The 26,675-nt window shown below is 42.7% G+C and overlaps 1 long non-coding RNA gene across 4 annotated transcripts in view; it reads left to right on the top strand.

The window, feature by feature from the left end:
- Positions 1–26,675, top strand: part of LOC131465553 (uncharacterized) — a 166,456-nt gene that overhangs the window by 81,477 nt on the left and 58,304 nt on the right. Inside the window, exon 1 of one of the 4 annotated variants that reach the window (XR_009241323.1) lies at positions 1,895–2,203. The exons of the other annotated variants lie outside the window; for them this stretch is intronic. This is a non-coding gene — a long non-coding RNA (uncharacterized LOC131465553). Of the gene's footprint in view, positions 1–1,894; positions 2,204–26,675 lie in introns of those variants that run through there. 4 annotated transcript variants of the gene reach the window in all.

Genomic DNA, 26,675 nt, shown 5'->3' with positions numbered 1-26,675 from the left:
TTGTTTTAAAAGAAGATGACACTTTTGTGTGTAAGAGCCGGCTGGTGTCAGCAGCCCTTTATTATGCTAGCTAATGTCAGTGCTAAGATAAGCTAACAGGCCCATTAGTGCCAGTTCATTTAGCTCGTTAGCCGAAGCCTCGGGGATGATGACATTCATTACATATCATTAGTGCACAATTAGCACGTCTCACTCTGACACCACGGCTTCCAATGTTACACGACACTTTTAATCATGTTTTATGAAATGTTTCTGCCGACGTGACATGATTTATGAGTCTTACGTGTCACGCCGTTCATTACATTAAGCAGCCACAATCATAAAGGCGGCGGCAGGCCGACTCCAGGCCCATGTCAGGATCCCCGCTCTGTCCTTGTGACGGGAAATTAGAGAGTGTGCTCTATTTAAAAAAAAAAAAAAAATCCAATCAATTCATTTGTCATGTTGTCGCCGCCGTGGCTTTTCATTTCACAGCGATTCAACTCGACATTTCTGCAGCTCGTTGCAGCGCAAAGGTAGAATCTCTAAAGGATTAATCACTTGTCGTTTTCACAAGATTATACAGGCAGGAAAAGAAATATCCTTCATGATATTAGTTCAGGTGAAATTTGTGGTAGGAGAAGTAGTTTTATTTGGTGTTTTCAACTTTGACTGACACAGGGAAACACTGTTCTGTTCATTTTTTTTATAGCTATCTGACATATTTACTCGTAAACTGACAAATAAAAAAACTGAAAAATAAACAGAAGTAGTTAAAATGGCTTTACTTAACTTCATTAAAACCAAAAAGTAACCTTATATTGTGTTGTACCATATCATATTATATTGTATCACACTGTGCGGGAGCATTTGTCTCTTTATAAAATCATATATCACATTGTGTAACAAAAAAACACTTTAATATTGTAATGAAATTACTTCAACCATATATATAAGTGATATTTTCATGGTTTAATGCCATCTTTTAGTGTGTCTTTGTAGTTTATCTCTTTTGCTCCAAAATGTTTAAATAATAATAATAAGGTAATGTAAAAGATGGTTAAATTGATGATAGAGACTATAATAATGTTACAGATCACTTTAAGTCTTGAGATTACACAGGATATTTCATATTAAGTGCAGAAAATAACGAGTGTCAACTTCATCTCACTGTCGTGTGATTTTCAAAAGTGACTGAACTTCATAATTTCACACAAAAAGTTTTGGTTTTTCAGCTCATTTGAACTCAAGTTGTTGAGATTTCTGTACACAAAGATCTCAGAGTGTGCCAAGACAGTCCAACCTCACACACACACAGAGGAACAAACAGTGATAGTGTCTTTTTTTCCCCCTCTCTATCACACTCACCCACCCACTGATCCACACACAGACACAGAGAGAGCAGTATTGATTTTGCTGTCTTCAGGCTCTTGAGAGTGTGTGTTCTCGTATGTGTGTGTGTGTGTGTATAAAAGGGATTAAGGCCTTCGTTCAGCCGAGATACCATCAGCCATCAACCCTTCTAGTCCGCTTCGGGCTTTCCCGACTGCCGCATTGTCTATTCTGCTCCGCTATGTGAAAAATGTTGAATATCAACAATGGCTTTCAGTGGTGTATTGTTGAGTTTTTGTATGAACTAATCTTGCCTCAGTGAAAGAGACCTAGGGCTTGGACAAAACGTCTAGAGCCACAGTATTCCTAACTGGCTCTCCCCTTGAACACTGAGCAGAAGGCTGTGGCTGAAGGAGGCAGAGTAAAAGGGGAAAGGCAGGCAGAGCTGGAGGAGAGGCAGGGAGAAGGAGAGCCGGGGATGGTGCTGGGAGCTCCGAGGCCACGGGGAGGTTTTTGCGGGGATGACCGGCCTGAGGAGGCTGGGGGGGAGAGAGTGTGGAGGTGGGGAATGGCGGGGTGAACACAGGGAGCCCGTCTCAGGTGGGAGAAAGGTGAGGGAGACGGAGGCTGAGGGGAGGCCGCGATGTAGCTGTACTGTAGCTGAGAGAAGGACGAGGAGGGATAAATGTCATCGAGGCAGAGAAAGAAAAACTGTAGATAATTTACAGAAACTACATGAAACAGAGACAAAAACAGAAGCAGGACAATCAGTCAAGTCCAGCTTTAGGAGTCTGTCCAAGGACGTAATACTGATGTGGACAAAGGGGGGACGTCCAATCAGGAGACAGCACTGAAGGCCTTGTCATAGTGACAACCATGACATCACTGCAAGGTAAGCTGAACTGAAATATTGGCCGAACGATTGACTGACGTGGGAACTGACAGACTGACAGAGTGACAGAGGACGATTTGATTGGTTGTCTGATTTCTCTGTCTCTTTACTCTCCTCGAAGCAAACTACTAACCCTAGAAATAATCCAGATGTGTGAGGATTAGGTGAGGGAATAACTCCTCCTGGCTGTGCTGGTGTTTTCATGCAGATTGAGTGTATCTTGTAGTGAGATGCCTGCAGTGCTGCTCAGAGTGAGGTCTGAGTTACAACCTCTCTGTCTCTGTGTGTCTCCTTCCTGTCCTGCTGGGTCTGGCGAGACTCCTGCAGGCAGAGAAAGTGAGGTGGAGGTGAAAATGGCGCAGATACTTTCCAGCGTTCTCATCCTCTGGTCAAACGTGACTGCTGTCAGATTACGTGTGTCCGTGGAGACGCGCTGCGCTGGCGGTTTGATTCAGGTGCCGTCTGCAGAAATGAAATTTGAACCAGTTTCTAACACAGAGCACGAGAAATGTGTACTTCTCATGCTCTCACCCACACAGCTGACCAGGGTGACGCATAAAGGTACAGTGTGTAGAATGTAGCGTCATTTGTTGAATGTCCGTCACCTCACCTGGTCCTTCCAAGTGAGTTGGAGAACATATTAAGCCTTCATTTAGCATTTAAACTGAAGAAGATGTTTAGTTTGTCCATTGTGTCTAAAATGGTGGCCTCTGTAGAGCTGACCCTGCTACTGGCTTTAATATAAAAGGCTTATTCTAGGGTAATAAAAACAACAATTCATACACTTTGATGATTGTACACTAAATATTTTTACCTCATCTTTACACACTGGACCATGAAGGCCAAGAGTAAGTGCATGCCATACATACTGTTCATTTTACAAATTCATATTAACTGGAAATGATACTTGCACATTTTAAATTTTAATTCTCAGCTAAAAATAATCTCATATTCACACATTTTTCATAAGAAGACGTTTGTTTTTGATGAGTCACATGATCCTGGATGGCTTTTTTTCCACTTTTCTTGGCCTGTTGCATTATTGAGGAATAGCGTCTATAAACATCCTGCTTAAACCTGCATGGACTGATATTTTTGCGAGATTTTGGGACACATTTTACCGAAACCACTGTCCTCTGCTCACATAGAGAATACTGTTGTGCACAAAACCAAGCTAGAAATACAAATATTTTGACGACACCACAAATTGCAGACGCTAAAATGAAATGCATAGATCTTATATGAAAGAGAAATGCAAATGAAAGAAAAATGAAAAGTGCAAATAGCCAAAGCACCTACCACTGAGAAAACATTGAGTTCTTGAAGTAACGCCATTATCGCCAACTTTAAAATGCAGCAAAGTCAGCTACAGACTTTTCACAGGAGGCAGATAAAGTGACTCTAATTATTGTAATTGTTTAGTTATTTCTTTCATTTCTCACAAACTCCGGTCAAAATTCCTCCCCACTCGTACCACCAGAGGAAGCTCAGGTACTACCGGTGATGTACTTACCAGAGTTTGAGAACCATGGGCCTAGATTAATTGCCTCTGGGAAAAAATATATACCTTTCCTAATCTGTATTTGTTTTTTTTTAAGATCAGTGAATCAGACTCCACCTTTGTTGCCACCTTTCATACAAACCAGTGCCTCACAGGATCAAAACACAACAAGGAAGAACCACAACCATCAGCTTTCACCTCACTCATCAACACATGAGATTAGCACGTATTAAACATAAAACAGAGATGAGTAAGTGAGGAAACACGAATATGGATCACACAGGAAAAACAGAAAAGCAGACAAAAAACAAACAAACGTGTGTAATTATGAGCTTAAATTATTACCAACAACTTTAAATCTATACTTTTTTTGTAAATCACATATTTGTCTTTGCTATATACTTTCATGGACACAAACCCTTGCCATCTTTGGCTTGTGTGGGGCTCTGTAGTGTGTGTGTGTGTGTGTGTGTTTGTGTGGCAGTTTGAGGTCAGTGCCACGGAAACCTGGAATTGAGAGATGGTTGGCTTAACCCCTCACCCTCAGCGCACACACACACACTCACACACACACGTTTACATCAGTGCAGTCTAATCGGTGGCCCCTGGTGATTTGTCCTCTCAGCTTGAAGCCCTGTCATTCCTCCCTGCTCTCCTCACAATTACAGCCCTGAACTGAACTAGAAAATCTGCTCCAATCTAGCAATTAGTCCTGAGGCCACTGGCTGTGTGTGCGTGTGTCACAGTGTGTGTCAGTGTGTGTCAGTGTGTTCCAGTGCTTCTGAGGACTTGCAACAGTTCAGAATGAAGCTGGTGACAGCTAAATAGCGATGTTTTGCTTCTGACATTGAATTTACCTTCGTGTAATTATTGTAAACAAATTAGTTGATGGTGGAGATGATTGTTGGCCTGGCACCACAGATAGTGTTTCTCAAAATTAAGATTGCATTTATCCCGATGCCCTTGAGGAGAAGCTGCATCTTAGGCTTTTCTCCTTCCTCAGTGTTGAACAGTCTGGCCGATATATACATGTATTTTGTTTTTAAATCCAACAGAAACTGACGCTGTGTTTACATGTGTAGAAGGGGACCTCACATTTTTGTGCTGTAACGTGATCCTTAAGACCAAGTGTAGATTTTGTTCAGTTCCTGTGTTAGTTTTGTTCCTAACAGCTACATCAATAGACTCAATAGATTTTATGACCTGACAAACAAAGTTTAACTTCAACTCTCTCTACGTTTACATGAGTCAGGCAACTAGACAACTGGATACATGCGGATTAGAAATTCGATTTATTGACCATGTACGTCCAACTCGGCCTCCGTAGGTGGTGCTGTCTGTATCGCTCTATAAGCTAGTGCTATTGAATCAGTTTCCTGTTGACCTTTTACCTTTTAAGGTCATCTCTTCATCAGTCCAAAAGTGTGTCGTCTCTGCAGCTTCCGCTCTAGTCGGTGCCATCGTGTTGTTTGTTCTTATTCCAGCCAACAGAACTGAAGTACTATGTCGTCTTCTTCTACTTCTGTGTCAAAGACAGAGGAGGACATTTTGGTGCATGCGCTGAACACATAGTCCGACTCCTGTCCGTTTAAGCGTACACATGTAGGAGTAATCAGACTTTGAATAAAATTATCCAGGTATGTTAGTCCGACCAACATGACCCTCAGATAACCCAACTATTGTCTTAGTCTGACTATAATCGGACTTTTAACATGCATGTAAACACACTGACTGTTGAGTGTGGATGTCATCACTGCGGTAAGGTGTGTTGTCTCCTCAGATTATTTTATCGAATAAGTGGAAATATGTCAGTTTAAACTCACAAATCATGCATCCTTGTTTTCTAGGCATTAGCAAATTTAGATGTGGGGGAGGGCTGCCATAGGTTAGCATTGTAAATGAACAGATTCTGATAAATTGTAGGTGTAATTGACGAATATTTCAGTTTGATTGATTGAGGATGACAGCACACAACATTGCTCACTAATGGCAGCATAGATGTTATCATGGCTTAAGTTTGCAGTATCTCACACGACATGAGTTACTGTGGTGACACAGTGTCCCACTTGTGGTAACAAAAACCCCAATTTCATGTCTAACGGTCGACCTCTGAACTTTTAGAGGTCCGGTCTGTGATCTCACGTTTATTTGACGTTATAGTTCTCTTTTTCCTTCTCCCGTCTTCTCTCGTCTGAGCCGATGTTTTAGACTCGTGAATTTCCTCAAGAAAATAGAAAGTACAACTCACATGCCAAATGACCTGTTCTAATCGGTACACCACATGACCTGCCCTGTTGGTGACACTGTAGCGACCGGGCCGTAGGGCTGCATATGAAAGACAGCTTTTGACTTAACGGGTTTACAGGAATCTGATGGAAAGTCCTTTCAAAAGTAGCAAATCCAAATCAAAGTATGAGGATTGGAGGATGGAGTGAGTGGGGAAGAAGAGGAGTGCGGCGTGGTCAGCGGGGGAGGTGGGAAGGGTTTTTTTTCCGTGGCCAGGGGGAGACACAGGCCTGACTGGGCAGCGACAGAGACGCTTAGTGCTGCCTGGCTTCCTCCTAAAGACTCGGCCTCTTTTTTTCCACATGCATCACGCTCTGCATCTCCTCTCTCTCCACCACCACCACTCTCTCCTTCACTCTCCTCTCTCCCGCTTTTGTCCCTTCCCTCCTTCACCCTCCGGTTCCTCTCGCTTGCTCTCTTTTTCTTGCTCCACTCCTCCATTTCTCTCACTTCCTTATCCCCCCCCCCACGTCTGGGCCATTACAGACACTCAGCGGAGAGTTGAGAGGTGGGGGTGCGAGGCTGCGGTGGTGGGATGGGAGATTGAGGAGGGACAAAAGGCAGCGGTTCGATGAGAGTGGCTGGGTTTTGAAAAGAAGCCGGGGCGGCTTCTTAATGCAGCAAGTGGACGGACAAACTCGGGAGAGACAGACGGATGGCGAACCTCGGCCCTTTATCCTCGTCCTTTAGCCGATGCCTGTTTTGGCCCCCTCCAAAAAAAAAAGCACATCATCCGCCTTGTGCCCTTCCTGCTACGCCTGATGTTTTATCAAACACATTAAGACGTGATGAAGGGATAGGTGGAGGGAGGAGGAAGAAAGGATCAGCTGAGGGCCAGGCACTGATGGATAGGCCAGAGTGAGGGAGAAAACTGTCCTGCTCTCTAAAGAGGAAGCCAGGCAAACACGTGGAGGGGGTAAAAGAGTGCATGCCTGCATTTCTTTTGAGAGGTTGCATCTCTTTTATTGAGACATTACACACATTAGTGTTGCATCTCGTGTGTGTGTGCATCGTGTTATGGGAGAAGACTATTGGCAGTGAAGTGCTGCTCGTAAACTCCCCTGCCGCAACGTGATCAAACCCATATCTCGTTATCTTAATGGTATTTTTGGTCACAAACGTAAAGCTTTTTTTTTTAATTTGTTGACTGTTTTTCTCGCAGTTAAGAGATGAATATAAAGTCATTTTACAAATCCACAGCTCTCTGTTAAAGTCGCGGTGTGTGACACTACATCAAGGACAAACAGCGCGCGTCTTCAAAGGCATCAATAGCGAACATTCAGCGGCGTTACTTCACTCAGATGTGAGGGGGTCTTCAGATGATATTTTTCTCCCTGCGTTTGTTTACTTGTGCCGGCTGCCTCTCTTTGTTGTGGGTGGTGTAGGAGTGGTTATTGAGGGATTTGGCTCTGAGAGCTAAGCCCGTCTGCGGTTCCGATATCAGCCGGACTCCGATCAAATGCAACAAGCTCTAAATCCACAACAATCAGCGAGGCATTATTTTATCAATGAGGAGAGACTTCACAGCAACCGTGGGGATTTTTCCCGGGAGTGAACACAAACTTGTTGGCACTTTTGTATTTGTGCCCCCCCAAAAAAGAAAGACGTTGTACTACAAGTAATTTTGTAGATCTGTGTTTTTAATCTGAATACAGTGGTTTAAATGACAATAAACAAGCACTAATCAGTAGTGAATAATTAGGTTCAGTTTTGTGTTGTGTGAACGTATTTATCTGATGCGTCCTGTTAATTGTTTTAAATGTATTATTCAATAAATCCTTCCAGAGAGAGAGAGAGAGAGAATCTTTTTCTCAGTGTACGACAACACATTAGATATTATTCAACATTCACCCACAGTGTTTGTGTGCATAGCTTTGGTCAGAACTTTTTATTACTAGCTATTGGATCACTATTTTGTTACCTAAAATCAATGTATACTATTATTATTATATAATGCATCCACTAAATCTGTTAAATCAGTGTTTACCGAACTATATTATGTAAATTGTGACAGGAGCAAATTTGTGCCTAATTTAACATTTACTGTAAAACCTATACTGGAAAAAGCTATTTTGTTTTGGGACCCTCCAAAAAAATCTCAGGTGACCCACCTGTGGGTCCTGACCCAGTCTTTGAGAAACACTGCTTTAAATAATTGTCGTGTTAAATCTGTTAAATCACCAGTTTGAGTCCAGTTTCCACAGTTTCATGAGCACCGTTTTCAGTCCCTGTAGAGGCTAAAGTGAAAAGAACAGTGAAAATGTTGACTTCTAACTGCCGATACTTGCACCAATAATGGACTGTTCACTTGTATTTTATTGTTTTATTGTTTGTTTTTAGGTCTAATGTTTTTCATACTTTATTTGTTATTGAAAGCACTTTGTTTCAGCTGTGTTTGCTTTCAAAGTGCTTTATAAATAAAGTTGAGCTGGATTGGATTGGATAAGCGCTGCTAAAAGCACAGACTCTGACGCTGAGCTTGTGTCATTCAAAGTTATCAGAGGTGTCACATATTCCTAATTGAATGTGTTGTTGTTGGATCCTTAAACAAAAGACTCGTCATTCAAAGACTGCATTTTGCGAGGTCTTTTTTTTTGGTAGTTGAATGGTCACAACAGCATTATTGTTTCCTTTTCTGTATTTACTGTAGTCTTCACAGCTAGAGTCATAGACGGAGAGAGAGCCAACCATTGACACAGTTATATAGCAGCTTATTCGTGCCATTTGTGGCTGTTCTGTGACAACACACACTCACTATCTGTGTCTTTTTCTCTGAAATCTAACAATCCGTGTATGTTCTGTTTGTTTTTCATATCTTGATTTAAAAAAAAAAAGAGTCTACAGTTGTGTCGTGTGTTGCAGAGAGTTAGACCACAGTACATGTGCATATTATTGGCACAAGCATGGATAGACTGTCAAACAAAGAGGTTGGGAGAGATGAGAGAGAGAGAGAGGATGGGTTTATTGCACAACAATGGGTTTTAAGGCTTAGACTGATCTGCAGCATACCTACAACAACGGCCAAGCACACACACACACACACACACACACACACAGATGCAGGCATGCAAGTTGTGTCCCCAATTAACCTGTAAAAGTGCCAACAAGTTGCACACATGCACAGAATATACCCCGATTCTGTTCTCCCTCTTCCAAGTCCAGCCAAGTCCACCTACTGTACACACACACACATTCTCATGCAGCGCTCTTACCGAGGACATTCATAGACATACAGTAATGCATTCCCTCCTAAATCAAGGCCTTAACTTCAAAAAAGTCCTTTAAAGTTGTGAGAACCACACAAAATGTCTCTGTTTTGTACATTTGTTTGGTCCTCACAAGGACCCACATACAACAACACACACACACACACACACACACACACACACACACAGGTTTGTACCATGACTGTGCCGTTATCCCTTACCTTAACCATAACCAGTTAAATGTGTAACTTTAACCTTAACCTAACCACAATTCAAATCCTAGCCTTAAACTTTATTTAACAGTTCCTCAGAAATGAGGTTCTGTCTCATTAGGGACCAGGTTTTTGGTCTCCACAAGGTGTTTTTTTTCCCCCAGAAAACACACACACATGCACAAAATGGCCAACAGCCTAAACCCACTGACGCCCAGAGTCCAGCTCTCCATTTAACACGGACACACACACACACGTGTGTAAAATGTGACCACACAGCTTAGCCTCCCACACTGTGTTAGTGTGTGTGTGTGTGTGTGTGTGTGTGTGTGTGTGTGTGTTCACAGCGGTCAGTACTGAGGCCTCTCGCTGCGGTTGGGGAGTGTGGATGGAGGGATGAGGGAGAGGCATAGACAGAGGGAGAGAGTGAAAGAGGATTAGAGTGATATGGAGACAAAGGACAACAATAGTTTGTCACATTTTGTCAGAGCGGATTTTATGGGAAAGCTCATTTGGAGTCTGCCACCAACAAACAACGATCGGAAATATGGGATTTATTACTAAATCACTTTCAGAGAATTTGCATGAAGTTCAACAAAGCCTAAGAGTGTGTGCATGTGTGTGTGTGATACTTTCTAAAAGTGTGTGTGTGTGTGTGAGAGAGTGAGGAACTTGTCTTAACACACACAGAATCAATAAAAAACATGTTACTTCACTAATATGACGTTTTTTTTTCCCACGTCTCCAGTTTGCTCTAATTACTGCTCTTGAGAGCTTGATCTTGTGTTGGTACGTTATCACATCTCGCCACTTTAAACGGCAGCTTTCTGTCAACAGATCTTTAGCTAAAGCGCGTCAACATGCGTCGCGTGTCACACGACGAGTGCTGGAAATGACACACGGCATCTGTCGAAATCAGGAGCAGGAGACGACACACAGAGAAAAGCTCCCCTCGTGGGGTTGCTCAAGTTATATTAATATTAGAGGGTATTTTGTACAGTGATCAATAATTCAATTAACAGCCTTTCTGAACCTCAGCTTCACGGCTAACCCTGCAGTGTGATGGGAGACTCTGACCATTGACATGACAGTTCAGAGGGAAAGGTGCGGCACAAAAACAACAAGCCCTTGCTTCATAGAAACCTAAAAGCAACTTGTCTGACTGAAAGACTGTCTCCAATCATCGGTCACGTTTGAGACGGTTGCGTCTGTCAGTGATCGTCTGATGAGTCGAGCTCTGGGCGGCGAGTGACGATCTCAAACAAATTCTGATTTACTGATCTATTGCATTATCTATTTTATCTGTTACTATTTCTCTTTTACCTCCTGTTCAGATCACCCGTTAGTATTTTAGCCACCGGTGTTTTCCCTCGCAGCTGTTCCATGATAGCGTCTCCTCCTTTCCTCTCTTCTTTCCCTCACTTTTTCACTTTGTAATAGTAGCCTTTTGACGGCTGAAGCGGTCGTTGGTTGGTTGAGTGAGTGTGTGGGAGCCGATGTGTTGCTTTCTTTAATCATGTTTTTATCCCGTGAAGCACTTTGTGTTGCTTTGCCTTGCACGAAAATGCCACATAAATAAAGTTTGATTGATTGAATAATCACCTGTTTTCGCAGTGAACAGTTTAAATAATGCCATTACCTGGATTTAGATCCACACACAGCACATGAGCCACTTTTTCTTTGGTACATAACTTCACTTCCCATTCAATCCCATTGAAAACCATCCTTAGATAAATTGCTACATGGGAGAGCTGCATTTGAGGTTTATTTCTTTAAACTTTGTCACCTACTGTACTAGTTCATAGACATGGGGAGTTTATTGGTTGTCCTGTTAAATGAAATTAACCAAAAGAACCTCAGGGAGTGTCATTGTCATTTTACCTGCTCAACAAAAGCGTCACTGTGGCGTCTCGTCCTTTGGGATTCGAGCTACTTTGATCCACAGTGTTAGTTTTACTGAAAATGTGAACGGACCAGCACATGCAGCAGCAGCAGGGGGAGGAGGAGGAGGAGGAGGAGGAGGAGGAGGAGGAGGAGGAGGAGGAGGAGCAGGAGGTTTCAGATTCAAACAGTGTGAGAGCGGAAACAGCAGGATCGGTTTGAAGTGAATGAAATGATTTAATGTTTCAGAGTCACTCTCGCCCCCAGGGAATGGAAAGATATTGGCTCCTAATTGACACCAGGTCAACTGCCTCTCTCTCTCTCTCTCTCTCTCACACACACACACACACACACACACACACACACACACACTGCTTTCTGTTTCACACTGTTTCTGTTACAGCTGTCTTTTTCTCCCTCTCACCCAACACACACACACACACACATCACCGTCCTTCCAGTAGCCAGACCAGTCCAGTGCAGACCAGTGTGGGACAAACAAAGGCCTGTGCCGTCTGACCATAATGATGGATGACCACCAGTCCCATATTTTACAGCGAATTCACAGGAGTTGATCTGTTCCCCCGGCCGAGCTACAAGTCAATGGCCTCCTATCAGAAACTCCCAACATCTCTGACATGACATGCTTTCCAATTTCCCGAGGCAAAAGAGAGAAAATGTTTTATGATTTTATTAGGACTTGAATGTCGGCCACTGTCACAGCGTCGGTTAATGGCAGCTGAATGTGATTAGCACGGAGTGGAATGTTTTATTAGCACCAGTGTTAGCTGATTGACAGAACCCCAGTGTTATTAGTGTTCTCATTTGTGACAGTGGAGACATATTTTGGTTTGTGCTCTTGCATTAACCAGTGTGTTATAACAGGAGTGTGACTATCATTTTACTTGAAATGAATTTAAAATTCTGGATCTTAATGGACAAGTTATCAGGTCATACTCACCAACTTCTACTTCCACAGAGTGCAACTTTTTCCTCATTCATGCACATGCTTACAGTTACATTCATGCTTAAACAAGGGTCCAGGTCAGTCTATGTCCTGTCTCTTCAGTGTCTTCTTTTTCATTTCTTTTGCCCATAACAAGAGTTTGCCACCAACTGGACTGGACAATGTCGTCCCACAGTCGGTGCGTTTACTCACATGTTAAAAGTCCGATTCTAGTCAGACTAAGACAATAGTTTGGTTTTCTGAGTGTCATGTAAACATGTGCGTTCGAGTAAACGATCAATCTATTCCGAGTTAGATGGACATATCTATATAATTAAATTCCAAGTCTGATTAATCCTGCATGTTTACACTTAAGCGGACACCAACATTTCCTCCCCGATCTTTGACGCAGAAGCATAAGGAGGCGACGTATAATCTGCAGTAATAATACCACGGCATCAACTAGAGCAAAATACCTATCTCAAAAGATCTCATGTAAGAAAAGTCAACAGGAAACTGATTCAATAGCACTAGCTTATAGAGGGATACAGCGCCACCTATGGAGGTGGACACAAATGTCACTTCCGCATGTACACTTTTGACTCAGACTAAGCTGTGCATGTAAATGTACTGAGAGAGGATGCACAGTCGACACATGTCAAACCGGAGGTGTGCACGCATTAGTTTCTGCACACCTGCGTACACAGAAAGTTTGAACCGGCCCTAAGACTGATTCATTCTCTCTGTATCTGAGAGTTAACAGTACAGTACAGTATGTTAACAGAGACACTTGCTTCACCACCTCGCACCAGTGCCATGTTTTCCTCATCTCTGGTTCTATCCTCACTGGAATGGAATCAAGAACAAATGTGTGGACTGAAACTCGCCCTCATTTTTAGCATGAATGTACACACAAGCACAAGCAGAATGCCTAAGCCACTCCGTACAGAAAACCTTACTCGGAAAGTATTGAGTGGAATGTGGTGTTACATGATAAATGGTCCCCTCAGATGTATAGGAACACTAACAAGTCCTACGTGTCTCTGGGGCAGTTTGTGTTGACACCAATTTATATCAAATAATGGTTCGCACTGTTTTGACATTGTCCTGCCATTCAACAAACCTCATACACAGTATTTTTCTCGAGTCGAGACGTTTTGACCTATGGGATGTTTCCATGAAAACATCTTCTTCTTCTGCTCCAGAGTTGTACACATTAAAACTTAGAGGTGACCAGCTTCCGCAAATTGCAGTTCAAATCGTGTTCAGCTCAAAGGCTGATGACTTCGAATCCCATTTGCACTTTATCACTTTAAGCCAACACCCTGGCGACCTTGTTTGTGGAAGACGCCGCTTCTTGTAACCTTCAGCCGCGGAGCTACTGTATGTGTTGCCAAACACACACACACACTCTGCTGAAGTTAAGAGGCCCACATATGGAAGCCGTGACACGCAGAGAAAGGCGTGCAGGTGTCAGAGGCGATGCCACCAGATGAACAGCTCCCTCCATGACATCCTCAAGCCCTCCGATTTATAACATGAGGCAAGAAAACACGTTTCGCACATCTGAACAGCGACGCGATGACATCTAATCAGATGCCGGAGGAGAAAACACACTGATTCCCCACCGGCTGTATTGTCACTAAATGCCGCTTCTCTCTATGGACTGTAAATGATTTAATTTGAGCGCCAGATGTGGCGTTTAAAATCGGCTAGTGCTCGTTGAGAGCGACGGAGGGAGGAAGAGAGCGGGAGAGACGGGGAGGGGAAGGAGAACGAGGAAATGACAGGAAGGAGAGAAATAGCTTGGCAGACCGACAGCCAACAGCAGCCCGGGCACTTGACAGAGCTCTTGAACGCCACTGTGTGTGTGTGTGTGTGTCAGTGTGTGTGCGTGTGTGTGTTTTCCACTTGTGTATCATGACAGCTGAATGAAAATCAATCTGCTTCTACATCTGCCATCTTGAGTGTCGGGGAGCACAGATGGGCCTTCCCTGTCACACTGAGCTTTCTGGCAGTCGACCAACTCAAGTCTTCCCACCTCTTCTTTCTCCTCTCCTCTCCTCTCCTCTCCTCTCCTCTCCTCTCCTCTCCTCTCCTCTCCTCTCCTCTCCTCTCCTCTCCTCTCCTCAATAATCAGATGCCCTGACACTGAAGAGGAGAGTTTTATCCTACGTCGACGTCTCCAAGTCACTGTGACGGCAGATGTTTTCGGGCCTTTTCGAAGCCGCAATCTGGGCTCTAATCACCCTCATTGACGGCGGCGAGGGCCCCCGTCGCAGCTCTGAATGGCAAATTAAAGCGTTTTTAGATAATGTGGGTAATTGGCTAAATCGTTCATAAGCCCGGAGATCACACTTTTAATCTGCAGCCTAACATGTCGGATCATGAAACGGATACCGATCGCGTCCATGCGACGAGTTTCCTCCGTCCTCCGTTCCCATTTTGGTTTCCTTTCCATCGTGCTTTACAGTATGTTTGATGCGTCGTGATTTGCCCATCAGATTAACAAACGCTAATCGTCCTTGCCGCTGGAGTTTGTCTCCGTGTCAGGCTCTCTCCTCTCTCTCGTGTCTCATCTCCCAAGCCCATCTCATCTCTGGTATTAACTCCATTAGCCTGGTAATTGGCTCTTAAAGCAGCCTCCACAGACTCCCAAGGCCACTTAATGTCCATCTCCGTCCCTCCCTTCTCCTCTCTGCTCGCCAGTCGATCATCTACCTTCCTCGATAAATAGCATTAACTAGTCCTGCATAGAAATCTGTGGCCATATTAGTGTTATCCTTCGCCCTCAGCCCATCGCCGGCCTTATGAGTCTCGATCATTGAAGACGATATGGCTAAGTGGATATTTTTTCACTCCAAAGTGGGGCACCAAACTGTTACAGATGAATATGTAAATTCCGCGTATGGAAATCTCCCTCCATTTTGTAACTGAGCCTGAAAAAATGAATCTATATTTAAACGATGTGGATGTGAAAATTCAGCTCATCACAGCCTCTTCCCCATCGACCTGGGCCTCGCTTTTCATTTCCAAATAGAAGATAAAATAAAATGTGAAGGTGTTTCTCACTCTTGTGTGGGAAATTGAGACTCTTGAGGCAAAGGTGAAGAGTTTTCTTCTGCAATTCTTTATCTTTACCAGGGTAGGTGTCCGCTTAAGGGGGCCCCAAAATGCACAGCTCTCTGGAGTTTTGTCGCATTTCATTTTCTTGAAATCTATAGGACGCTCTAACTTGACTTCTAATATTTTAAGAGACAGAAATCTGTATCAAAAAAGAAGTTTGCAGAAAATCGAATTTGTGGAACTTCTTATAACTTATCGCTTCATTTTCTTCACATTTGTCGAGAGATCTTAAGCTAAAATTTAAAAGTATAATCAAATGAATTGTTGCAAGAAATAGAAAAGAAAAAAACTTCTTCTTCTTGACAATGGAAATCAAAAATAGCAATTCTTAACTTATTATTTTTACAGTTTAAATGCCTGCAACATTTAAGAATTCTTCCACAGGGAAATGTGACTAAATAAAATTGCAAAGCTTCATATGTTACATGTTTGACTGTCAGAAGTCGAGCTACTGTATCTGTGCCGACGGTTGTTTGGCCTGTGATGTTTCACTGTATTGACTTTCTGTTTGAATACTTTCCTTTTCAAACGTGGAAACTCAAACCTTGGGCTGGATTGACCCTGCTGCGGCTGCGGCTATTGTTTCGATGAGAGCATCAGCTCCTCCACACTGATGGATGACAACAACAACAACAGCAGCGACAACAGGCCGCATCCCATCACTTAGCGCGCGTTAGATACCAAGGCTACTCTGCAGAAACATCTCTCAGGTTGTTTACACTCTCTGATGATTCTCTTAATCCCTCGGATTCCTCCGCGTCTCCCGGACTGCGCGTGTATATGTGGATGTTTTGTTGTTTTTAACGCGATGCCTCTTTGTCTGTCTTACGAAAGCCCCGGTGTCTCATCTGACTGATTTTAAGAAACAAAATAATTAGGCAGCGATAGATAGAGAGGAGGCTTGCTCTTGTGAAAACGTAGCCGCCACCTCCCTTCAACCCCACCCCACGAGAGACAAATCAATCAATAACCTACTGATTTATTTCACGTCCTTATCGTCTAATTTAATTGCTGGCTCTTTTGTATCTGTGGAGTCGTGGGGGGAGGATGTGGTGGGTGTTGGAGGGGGGAGATAAATAAGGCGAAGATGTTGCAGAGTGGGAGACGGAGAGGAGCGGCAAGTTTTTTTTGTTTGTTTTGTTATGTTGTCGTCGGTTTTTTTGCGAGGAGGCGAAAAGAGCCCGGCGTTGTTGGACAGCCTCTGCAGTGGATTGAAGTGTATTTACTGCTGCAACACTGCCTCCACTGGTTTACAGCTCTACAAGACGCAAACACACACACACACACACACACACACAGGAGCAGGCAAAAGCAATCCTTCCACAAATTATCAGAGAGACCAAATTTAATTAGCAATATAAATGCCAGGCGGAGTACATTATGTGCAATTGTCTTGCTATCTTTCCAGAAATTAGTCTTTTAAAATGAATTTGCTGTATTAATCATCTCCTCAAATAATTTTTGATCACTGAATTAATAGATTTGCGTTTGGGGGGCTGTGTGTGTGTTTTTTTTTTTTCCTTTTTTATTTTTTAGGTGTTCATTGACATAGGTGATTGCCTCTTAATTATGACAGCGTCCTCCTCCTATCCGCGCCTATTAATTCCTGTGTTGTGGCGTCACTGCAGCCTGCTGCCTGGCCCTGTATCTACTAATTACTTCTCTAATTGAATTTGCTCTCTGTTGCCAGGCTGTTTTTTAAGTGGCTGTTTGTTGCCGGGCCTCATTGTGTCTTTGTGTGACAGCTAGCTGCTCGCTGCCGCACTGATGGGAACAGGATGCTCTCTCTGTATTCATGTATCTCCCTCTGTATAGTTGCCTATACCTCCCAGACCTATGTGGCGTTGCCAGTGTAAATAAAGGAGGGAAATTAATTAATGAGAGCCAGCGGAAACAATTACAAGCCCCTCCCCCAGCCGCTGCTGTCCATCATTGGTTCAAGTCTCCGTCGGATTTGTTGTGACTAAGAAGCCGCCACTTTACGACCACCAGTGTAAGATGGCACGTCTTTGGCAGGAGGATAAATAGAAGAAACAGGCGAGTTCTTTAGCTCCTTTACCATCAAACTTCACTCAGCCGTGACCTGAAGTTAGACAATACGCAACATGGTGTGATGGCATACACAGCACTCACAATAACTTTGGAGTGTGTTGAATTTCCATTACTGGAATAATTGACAAAATGTTGCGTGGGTGATTTGAAAAATTCTCTCTCCATCTTGCCAGCGTACAGGCCCAGTCATTTAATTATGAAGTGCCATATAAGGGAGAATCTGCATCTTTCCACTTATTCCAGGCACTCCACACACACACAAAAACATCCTTAGCAACATTTTCAAGGAACACAAGTAATCTTTTTACCTAACAAAACAGTGGTAAGTGAGTTGATGAAGGTTTTTTTTTAGAAGATGTGCACAAACATGAACTGATGCCAGACGACCATGGATAAAAATATATTTTAAAGCATATTTATATATATATATCCCATGCCTATATACTTTATAGTTTTATGTAAGTACTGCACAGTTGACATAGTTTCTTAAACACCAATCAATGGACTTTAATTAAACTTGTGTCTGGCGCTCTTTCCAAAAAGTGCATTTGCGTCCTGTGATATTACTGAAAAAAAATCAAAATGACAATAATTGTCACACTGAAGTGTAGATTTGTACAGAGCTGTTGGAGAGCTGCGTTTGTTTTTATCAAATCCTCAACAACCTGCTCCCATGAATCCTTACAAACTGGACTCAACTTTATTCGTACAGTACAAACACAACATATGGTGGTATTTCAATCATCATCATGTTTTCCTTGACGAAGCACATGAATATTAGCTTTATTAATATTAACCCTAATCTCAGTATCGGTGATTGCATGATTGGTAGTCTCATTTTTAATCTTACAGCATATTTTTACGTCTCAGTATGATTATTGTGAAGATTTTCTGACCTACAGTTACCTACAGTTATTGTTTGAAACTCTCGGCTCCTCTTTAGTTTCACTGAGTCTTGGGCACAAACAATAAATTCTGTATCTGTGAGACAGTGAAGGCTGTTTTGTCTGCGCTGTCCTTGGACGACGTCTGTTAATGGAGAGCTGAGGCTCTTCCAGAAATGTCCCCCTCGTCTGCTATTTCACAACATTCAGCTCCTTTCTGACGTGTTTTTGTCTATTTTAGCATGAATCATATGAGGTAACTACAGGTCAGCGTGGTATTCATAAGAATTTAGATTCAGAAACTATGTGAACTTTGCTTCGGAGGATTTATTGAGTCGGAGGATGGAACGATGGAATGTTTACCACAATCACAGCAGCTCAAAAACTTCAAAAACCAAGGAGCTGGTCACACACTTTGCAAAGTCAAGACCTCGACCAGTCCAGACTGCGGAGGTTGAGATTGGCCTGATGCTGAATAAGAAGATCTATTGATCTTTCTGCAGCCATGCAGCTCTATGTTTTATGTTCTGGTGAAGTGAAGGCACGCGTGCGGCCAGAGAACAGACTCTCGTCATGTCGCTTCTCATACAGATGATGTAACAGCCCCTTAGTTTGAGTTAAACCACAGCTACTTATTATTTATGAAATAAATTATGAGTTTTATTAATGGAAAATTCCTGACTTAAGTTATACCTGATTCCCAGTGGCGGAAAATATCATTTTTGACCAGTTTTTTTTCATGACTCTACAAGACACCAGGGTTTTTATTGGCTTTGGCTTCAGTCGTCATCAGGGGGCGACGCAAGACCTGGATGAAAGGGCTAAATTTCTTCTTCATCCTTAACTGTATTGGCCATAATGCAAATCCGTGTGTCCCCTTTGATGCAACGTCATAATATGCGTTCATCTTCTGGCTGTTATCATGTAAATAAATACCAATTGAAACCTACTTACTACAATGTGGGGGAAGCAGAGCTCATTATGTTTAATTTCATCATTTGAAAGAGCGATTGAAAGAAGAAGAACCAAAGTATATGATGTAAAATAGTAGGGCCGAACAATTCAATTCTGCAGTTAAGTTACGGCGCACATCTGATCCACGGTTTATACTTTATCATATCTTATCGGAATCATTTTTAATTTTGCGCTGTCACTTCTGTTTTTGGAGTTGTCATCCTTGCGTTAAAATACATACTAAAACTAAAAGTTTGACTTCAAAACATCGCACAATTGCGTTATCGATCAGAAAAGTCACAATTAATTATTTAACCCGAATGGTTCAGGCCTTCAAAACAACAACATTGTTAGAAATCACCATGGTGTTGTTATTGTTGTTAACTTGTTGTTAGTCTCTGCAAAAATGTCATTATCTCCTCATAATGACAATAAAAAATTCTTGAATCTTGAATCTTGAATCGTTTGATGCGGGGGTGAAAAAACTCACAGGACATCAGAATCAGAATCACCTTTATTGGCCAAGTGGGGGTTAATGACACTGGGTGACTGATCAAGTGTTCATCAGTGATGGCCTGGGGGAAAAAATCTGTTCTTATGTCTGGATGTTTTGGTGTACAGTGTTCTGTAACGCCTGCCGGAGGGAAGAAGTCCGAATAGAAACTTGACAGGACATGTCAGAATAGCTACTGTGGCAGTGGGAATGGTGTTCATCCGGGTTCAGAAAACCCACATACAGTATATCCACTTATTTGAGTGTGAAAGTGTCTTAATGTGACGCGATACTGAACCTTTCTACATCCAACCTCTACACATCTGTCCTCGCATCCTCATCCGACCCTGTGAAAACTTTCTCTCCACCTGTCTCTCTTGATATTGATCCTCTCTCCTTCTCCATCTATCCATTTCTCCCTCAGCCTTCCTCTCTTCCTCTATTGATTGCTCTCTCTCTCTCTCTCTCTCCGTCGCTCTCAGCTCGCTGCTATCTGGACTCGGCTTTTGTCTTCTTATCGAGGTTTCAGGGTTTATTCTGGCTGCTGTTATTGACAGGCCTCTCGCTCTACAGCCAACTAATGCATCCCTAATCCCACCTTTGTTACTATGGAATGTTCTGTCTCTCTCTCTCTCTTATACACTCACACATACACACACACATCCATACATGGGATATGCCACAACATGAGTGCGTGTAAGGTAGAGCGGGGCCACGAGGATGTTGATCCGAGCTTTCCGTTTGTTGGGGAAAGCCATCTATCAATCAAAAGGTGTCTGCTGTGTGTGTGCGATTCCGTATCTGCGAGTGTGTGTGTGCGTGCATGCATGCGTGTTCTTGAGTGACAGGCCGAATCACGGCTGAGGACGTTTGATAAGCTTGTATTGTCGGTCGTCGGTAACCCTCCCCGCCGCTCCCCTTAGCTCCCTCCACACCTCCACCTTGATAAGAAATACATTCGACTAGAGCTGATAACGGTGTCAGGAGCAGCAAAGCCCCACTCTAAAGACACACACACACACACACACACACACACACACACACACACACACACACACACACACACACACACACACACACCACGGGAGAGGTGTCTTTCTTCAAACACATTGGCTGTAAATGATACTCTCAACAAACAGGGACGACAACACCACTCAGGAAAAAGGACTGAGATATTTTGTGCGTGTGTGTGTGTGTGTGTGTCGCTGTGAGGCAGACAGTGTGTTTAGAGGGAGACTGATGTGTGATATGGCTAGAGGATATGTGCTTGTCTTATTGAATAAGGACTTACAGATAGGACCGATGTTTGCATGTGTGTGTGTGTGTGTGAACAGCAGAGAAAGAATACAGTAATAGGCTTAGAGCAGCTGAGTATCAGACTCGACAAACAACACTCAAAGACTCGCTGACTGTGTGTGGGACGCACATGTGAACGCTTCAGATTCGGGTCAGAGCTGAAAATCGCTGTATCAATATGCAGCATCTATGGTGCTTGTAAGATCTGGATCTCTCCTGAACAAAATCAAAAGTTCCTCCCTTCCTTCCCCAATGTCATCATCGAGTATGGAAAAAAAAAAACAGCAAACAGCGTTCTAATCTCATAGAGAGGGATTATCTTGCACCATCCCGGAGTTAAGGCGACGTGCCTTTACTGACTGTAAATAGATGTTTCATCACTCAAAAGGTCATTGCCGTAAGCGGAAGGCATCATCGTCGTCACTGCGACAAGAACGTGGGAACAAAAAAAAGAAAATGGTTAAGCCCGGGTGGCACGATCAAAAAACATTTGCGATGCTAAACGATTTTCCAAAATGTGAAAGCCACCTCTGCGTTTCTAGACTGGAGCCAACAACCAAGTTTATTATTATTTTGTTTTCTGTTGTAAGAAATGATGCCTCAAAATGTCCGTCTGGACTTATGCTTATTTTAAAGGCGACATAGACCGGAAGCTCCAATTAACGCCGCTTTTGTGTGTGTATCTGCGTCATTACCTGGTTTATGAAACCCTAAAGTCTCAGAACAAACAGTTCAGCCACTGCTGAGAGTTTTATTGTTTTCCTGGGCTCTACAAAGCGGTAAGGCACTTCCATTTGCTGATGATGTCATCAGTAAACCTCACCACTCCTCTCCTGGTGCGGGCACTAGTCCGGGCACATCCGGTTGCGTACATTCAACCGCAGAAGAAGAAGAACTACTCTCGTTGTAGCTGCTGAGATGCAGAGCATCCACCGTGCCAGAGGGGGAGCTGCGTATCTGAGAGCTGACGTGCTAATTACGTCACTTCCAGGTAACTGGCCAGTCACAGGACAGTGGGAAAGCTCTCGTTGGCTGGCCAATCACAACGCAGTCTGCGTTCTGGGGGTGTGATTTTGGTCAGAAATAGCGTGGCTGACGAGAGTGTGTTCAGTTTTAAATTTGAACAGTATGAAACATATTTAAAACAACGGTGATTTCACTCGTGCTTTGACGTGCAACTTCTCAGCTTGCAATTTTTCCCGATTTTTTTCCACTAATGCAAAATGAGCTCACAAGATGAGCTGCTGTAAAGGATTGAATTAGAAAATAATAATAGTAATATATAAAATAAAACAAGAAGTACTCAAGAAATGGCAGTGACAACATCAATATGTGCGATATTCACTTCAGAAAAATAAGACGTACAGAGACGGGGTGAAAAACGCACACACACACACACACACACACACAGTAATTGCACAGGTCGTCCATTACCACAGTGAAAGGACAGTGACCTGTGAAGAGATTTCAGGAATGGGGCCAGAGCAGAGCCAGGACGATGGAGATAAAGGAGGGAAGAGAGGGAGAGAGAGAAAGCAAACAAGATAAAGAAAGAGTGAAATTACCAGAGGGCAGGAGAAAAGAGGGTTATTGTGCGTGTGCATTAACAGGGCGTGTGATGAAGTTAGTTTTTTTTTGTGCCGTGTGCACTGACTAGAGGCTAAGGAGTTGGGAAGAGAGAGGGAGGCGGGAGGGGGAGGAGGGGGAAATCAATGGCAAATTACACGCGCTCAGCTAGTCCATTGTACAGTACGGCCGCTATATTCAAAAGACGGCACTTCCAAGATGATGCAGCCAAATGGTGGATGGACTCCAAGATCATTTTTTATTGATTTTGAGGAGCCATCAATAGAAGAGCGGGGGAGGAGGTGCGACTGTGTGAGTGTGTGTGTGTGAGGCCCAGGCTTTTTGTCCATGTCCACACATTAACAACACTGTCCCCACTGCTTTTCTTATACATTAGTGAAGGACACACACACACACACACAGAGGGAGAGAGAGTTTGGCGTGGCAGCAGATGCTGTCTTTGTTTGGGTTCGGAAGCCCAGAAATATTTGGTATTGGTGCTGATGATGATCTACTTTTCCACATCAACGCTAATAGGTGTAAAGCTTATAAGATTGGATTTTCGTGTGTGTGTGTTTTTCAGAGAGAGAGAGAGAGAGAGCGAGAGAAGCAGAACGATTGTTAGATACTTTAAGTTTCCAGGCAGTTTTAGTCAAAATATGTCTTTACTGTGGAGCTTTGATGAGTGTATGAACATGAGTGATCAGGTTGGAAAAAAATAAAGATTCATTGCAGTGAAACAGATAGCAAACACAGACACTCAGGTTTGAAGGACTTTCATGAGCATCCATTTATTTGGACAGCCAAACCAAAGCAGTATCCCTTAACTATAACTAACTATAACTAGTTAATGCCTAACCCTAACCTTAACCTAATCATAATTCCACAAAAGCCACAAATCATCGAAAACATGACCAGTTCCTCGGAAATGAGGTTCTGCCTCATTAGGACCAGGGTTTGGTCTTACAGTCAGTGTTTAAGTACATGCACACACGCAGGTTCTTTTGTAGCTATCCTTTGAAGGACTCTCATTGACATCCATTTATTTGGACAGCCCAACCAATGCATTATCCCTTAACTATAACTTAACTATAACCTTAACTATAACTAGTTAATGCCTAATCCTAACCTGAACCAAACCACCATCCAAAGCTTAGCGCTAAACTTGACCAGTTCATTGGAAATGAAGTTGTTTTCATATCTTAGGACATATCATAGACATAGACAACCCTTTCCTTAACTTTAACCAGTGCCTAACCTTCACCCTTACCCTAAATCCACATCTTACCCCTGAAAAGGCCCTATACAAGGATAGATTTTTACCTAGTACACACACACAAACTTGTTTTTTACTTGTTCTTAGTGAGGACACATCACACACACTAAACTGAAGTGAAAAACACACATTTGTATACAGCAGCAGATGTCACACAGCGTGTAATTCTACTTAACAGGCATTAATATCAGTCTCACTTTAAATGGGAAGAGAATATGTAAACATGTTAAATTACACAGTGAGTTAAAAAGAATGAGCTGTTATGTGCTTTAATGTTTCATAATTTGTCTACTGTTTGTTCTTGACAGGTTTCAGTGGTACACTGGCTGACAGAATAATGAGCTTGTGTGTGTGTGTGTGTGTGCGCGCACGTCCGTGTGTGTGTGTTACATGACAAACCGTGGCAGCGTGTGATCATTTGATTCTATTAGACGGCGTGTGTATCACAGAGTGACATGGCAGCGCTAAATGCAGCAGATGTTAACCGTAGGAGGCTAAAACATGACAGCTTGGAGACACACACGCACACACACACACTTTCACGCCCATACATAATCAGTGGAATGCAGCCATGGGATAATACAAGTCAACATAAGTATGAACATATTTCGGTATAACACTGTAGGCTGCGTATCCACTGGTGAATTGTGCACACAAACACACACAAACACACACACACTAAACACACGCTAAACACACACTAAACATACACAGGGAGTCAAACAGCTTTGATTTATTTTCTCATGGATCTCACTGTGTTTCTGTGTCCTTTATGAGCTGGTTGTGAAATTCGACAGGTGTTGTTTAAATAGGATGTAAACATCAATGTGTGTGTGTGGGTGGGTGGGTGTGGGTGTGAAGTCACGGCGTGCTCTGACCACAGTGTTTGCGGCTGTCCTGAAACACACACACACACACATTATCAGTGAGGTGCCAGATTTCTCAGCCTGAAGATAAACACTGAACTTTTATGACTTCTTCACTTCGCAGCTTTGTTGACTCTGTGATTGGGACTGTTAGACTTTCTGTATTGGCTCACTAAATACACTGTAGTAAGGTGTGTGTGTGTGTGTGTGTGTGTGTGTGTGTGTATGTTTGGTAGATAGTGTTTCAGACAAAGCAAATATTCCTATGTGTTGGAATTTTGTATTTTACAGACGTCCCTGAGGCCATTAAATAAAAATCTGACTTTGTGCCATCCATGCACCTGAGGACTGGCCAGAACCTTGAGATCTTTATAATATGAGCTCTGTTATGACACTTCTTCATCATACTGTTCTAGCACTAGCACTCGGCTCTATCTCAACTCGACTCTATCCGTTTTCCATTCCTTCATAATTAAAGCTAAAATTGAAGCTGGGTATTTATTTTAGAATTAAGTCTTGTTTTTCTTTTCAGCCTAAAAGAAGGTGGAGACTTGTTGCCTGCTGCATGCTGCATGCTGCAACGCATAGTCTGTCCATACTCGACTCTGTTTACCACGGTGCACTAAGGTTCATTACGAACTTTAAAGCACACACTTACCATTGCCTTTTACAACAGGAAACACTGGCTAATCTTTATTTATAAATGTATTTTAGGTCTGCTCCCGTCATATCTATGGGTTTTTATTATTCAAAAAGCAAGTTTTTATGGTCTTGGGCCACAGGGTTTGTTTTTTATTGTCAGTCCTGTCAGTCAGAACTGAACATGGAAAAAATACTTTTAAGTTTGCCGTTCTCTGTGACTGGAAACTCTTAGACGGTATTGTCAAATTGGTCCATCAGGCCAATAATTGCTCGCCTTTTGATTTGCATCACATAATACAAGTAAAAAGAGCTATTAAAGAAATAAACCCGGTTTCTTGATAAACATTATCAGTTTATTATCACAAGCCTGCTGTAACGTTTTCAATATTCTTAATCTCTAATGGGAGAGACGTCTGTTTTTCCAATGCTAAAAGTCTCTTTGGTGAATTCTTCTTGGTGGAATTTCTTTCCCTGTTTAACTTGTCTTGTCACCACCTGCTAAGTAGACAAGAAAAAGGTGGAACAGAGCAAACCTCAAATATTTGCGCGCATGTGGGGAGTGTTAGTTTCTCAAGCTGATGTCCTGCAGTAAATATGAGGCCATACTGTGACAGTAAACAGACCTACAGTTGACTGGAGGCAAAGGTGAAGTGTGTGAAAGTCTCCAGTGTTTTGTTGTGTTGTCCTTTTTCCCAGGCCATTGGTCAGAGAAATGTGAAATCTTGGAAACTGGGATTAGCATTTAACAGTGGAAGATTATGAAACATCATGAGGTGTAGTTCAGATTAACAGTCCATATCATTACCCAGATGTTTACTGTAACGGTGTAAGTAAATTGACATGAGAAGAGAGGAAACACAATAAGTTTCAGTGCATTTTGATGTTGGAAACAATCATATTTATCGTGTTTGTCGATTTGAATTTCTCATATAATTGTCAGATAATCACTCAGATAAACTTTCAACCAGAAATATTAGAGTATGCTGGTACAATAAAGAAGTATAAATGTTAGAAAACCAGACTTTGTGGTCTGTCAGTTTAAAAACTGGATCATTTAAAGCTCATGGATGGCAGGAAGACTTGACCTAGACCGCCAGCTAACGTTGTTTTGAACTGTGATTCTAGAGGTAAACCAGAAACCACTTAATTCTAACAAGCTAAAACAGGAGCACGGCGCTACCTAGCATAGCGGAAGAGACCCACTTCATTCAATGTGTGTGTGAATGCGTGTGTAAAGCCAGGGGAATGTCCTGGTACGTGACCAAAGTAGGTCCATTCCCTTGCT

This window comes from Solea solea, chromosome 9 (genome assembly GCF_958295425.1).
Source record: "Solea solea chromosome 9, fSolSol10.1, whole genome shotgun sequence".
In the NCBI taxonomy this organism is placed as follows: domain Eukaryota; kingdom Metazoa; phylum Chordata; class Actinopteri; order Pleuronectiformes; family Soleidae; genus Solea; species Solea solea.
This window is presented reverse-complemented; position numbering and strand designations above follow the sequence as displayed.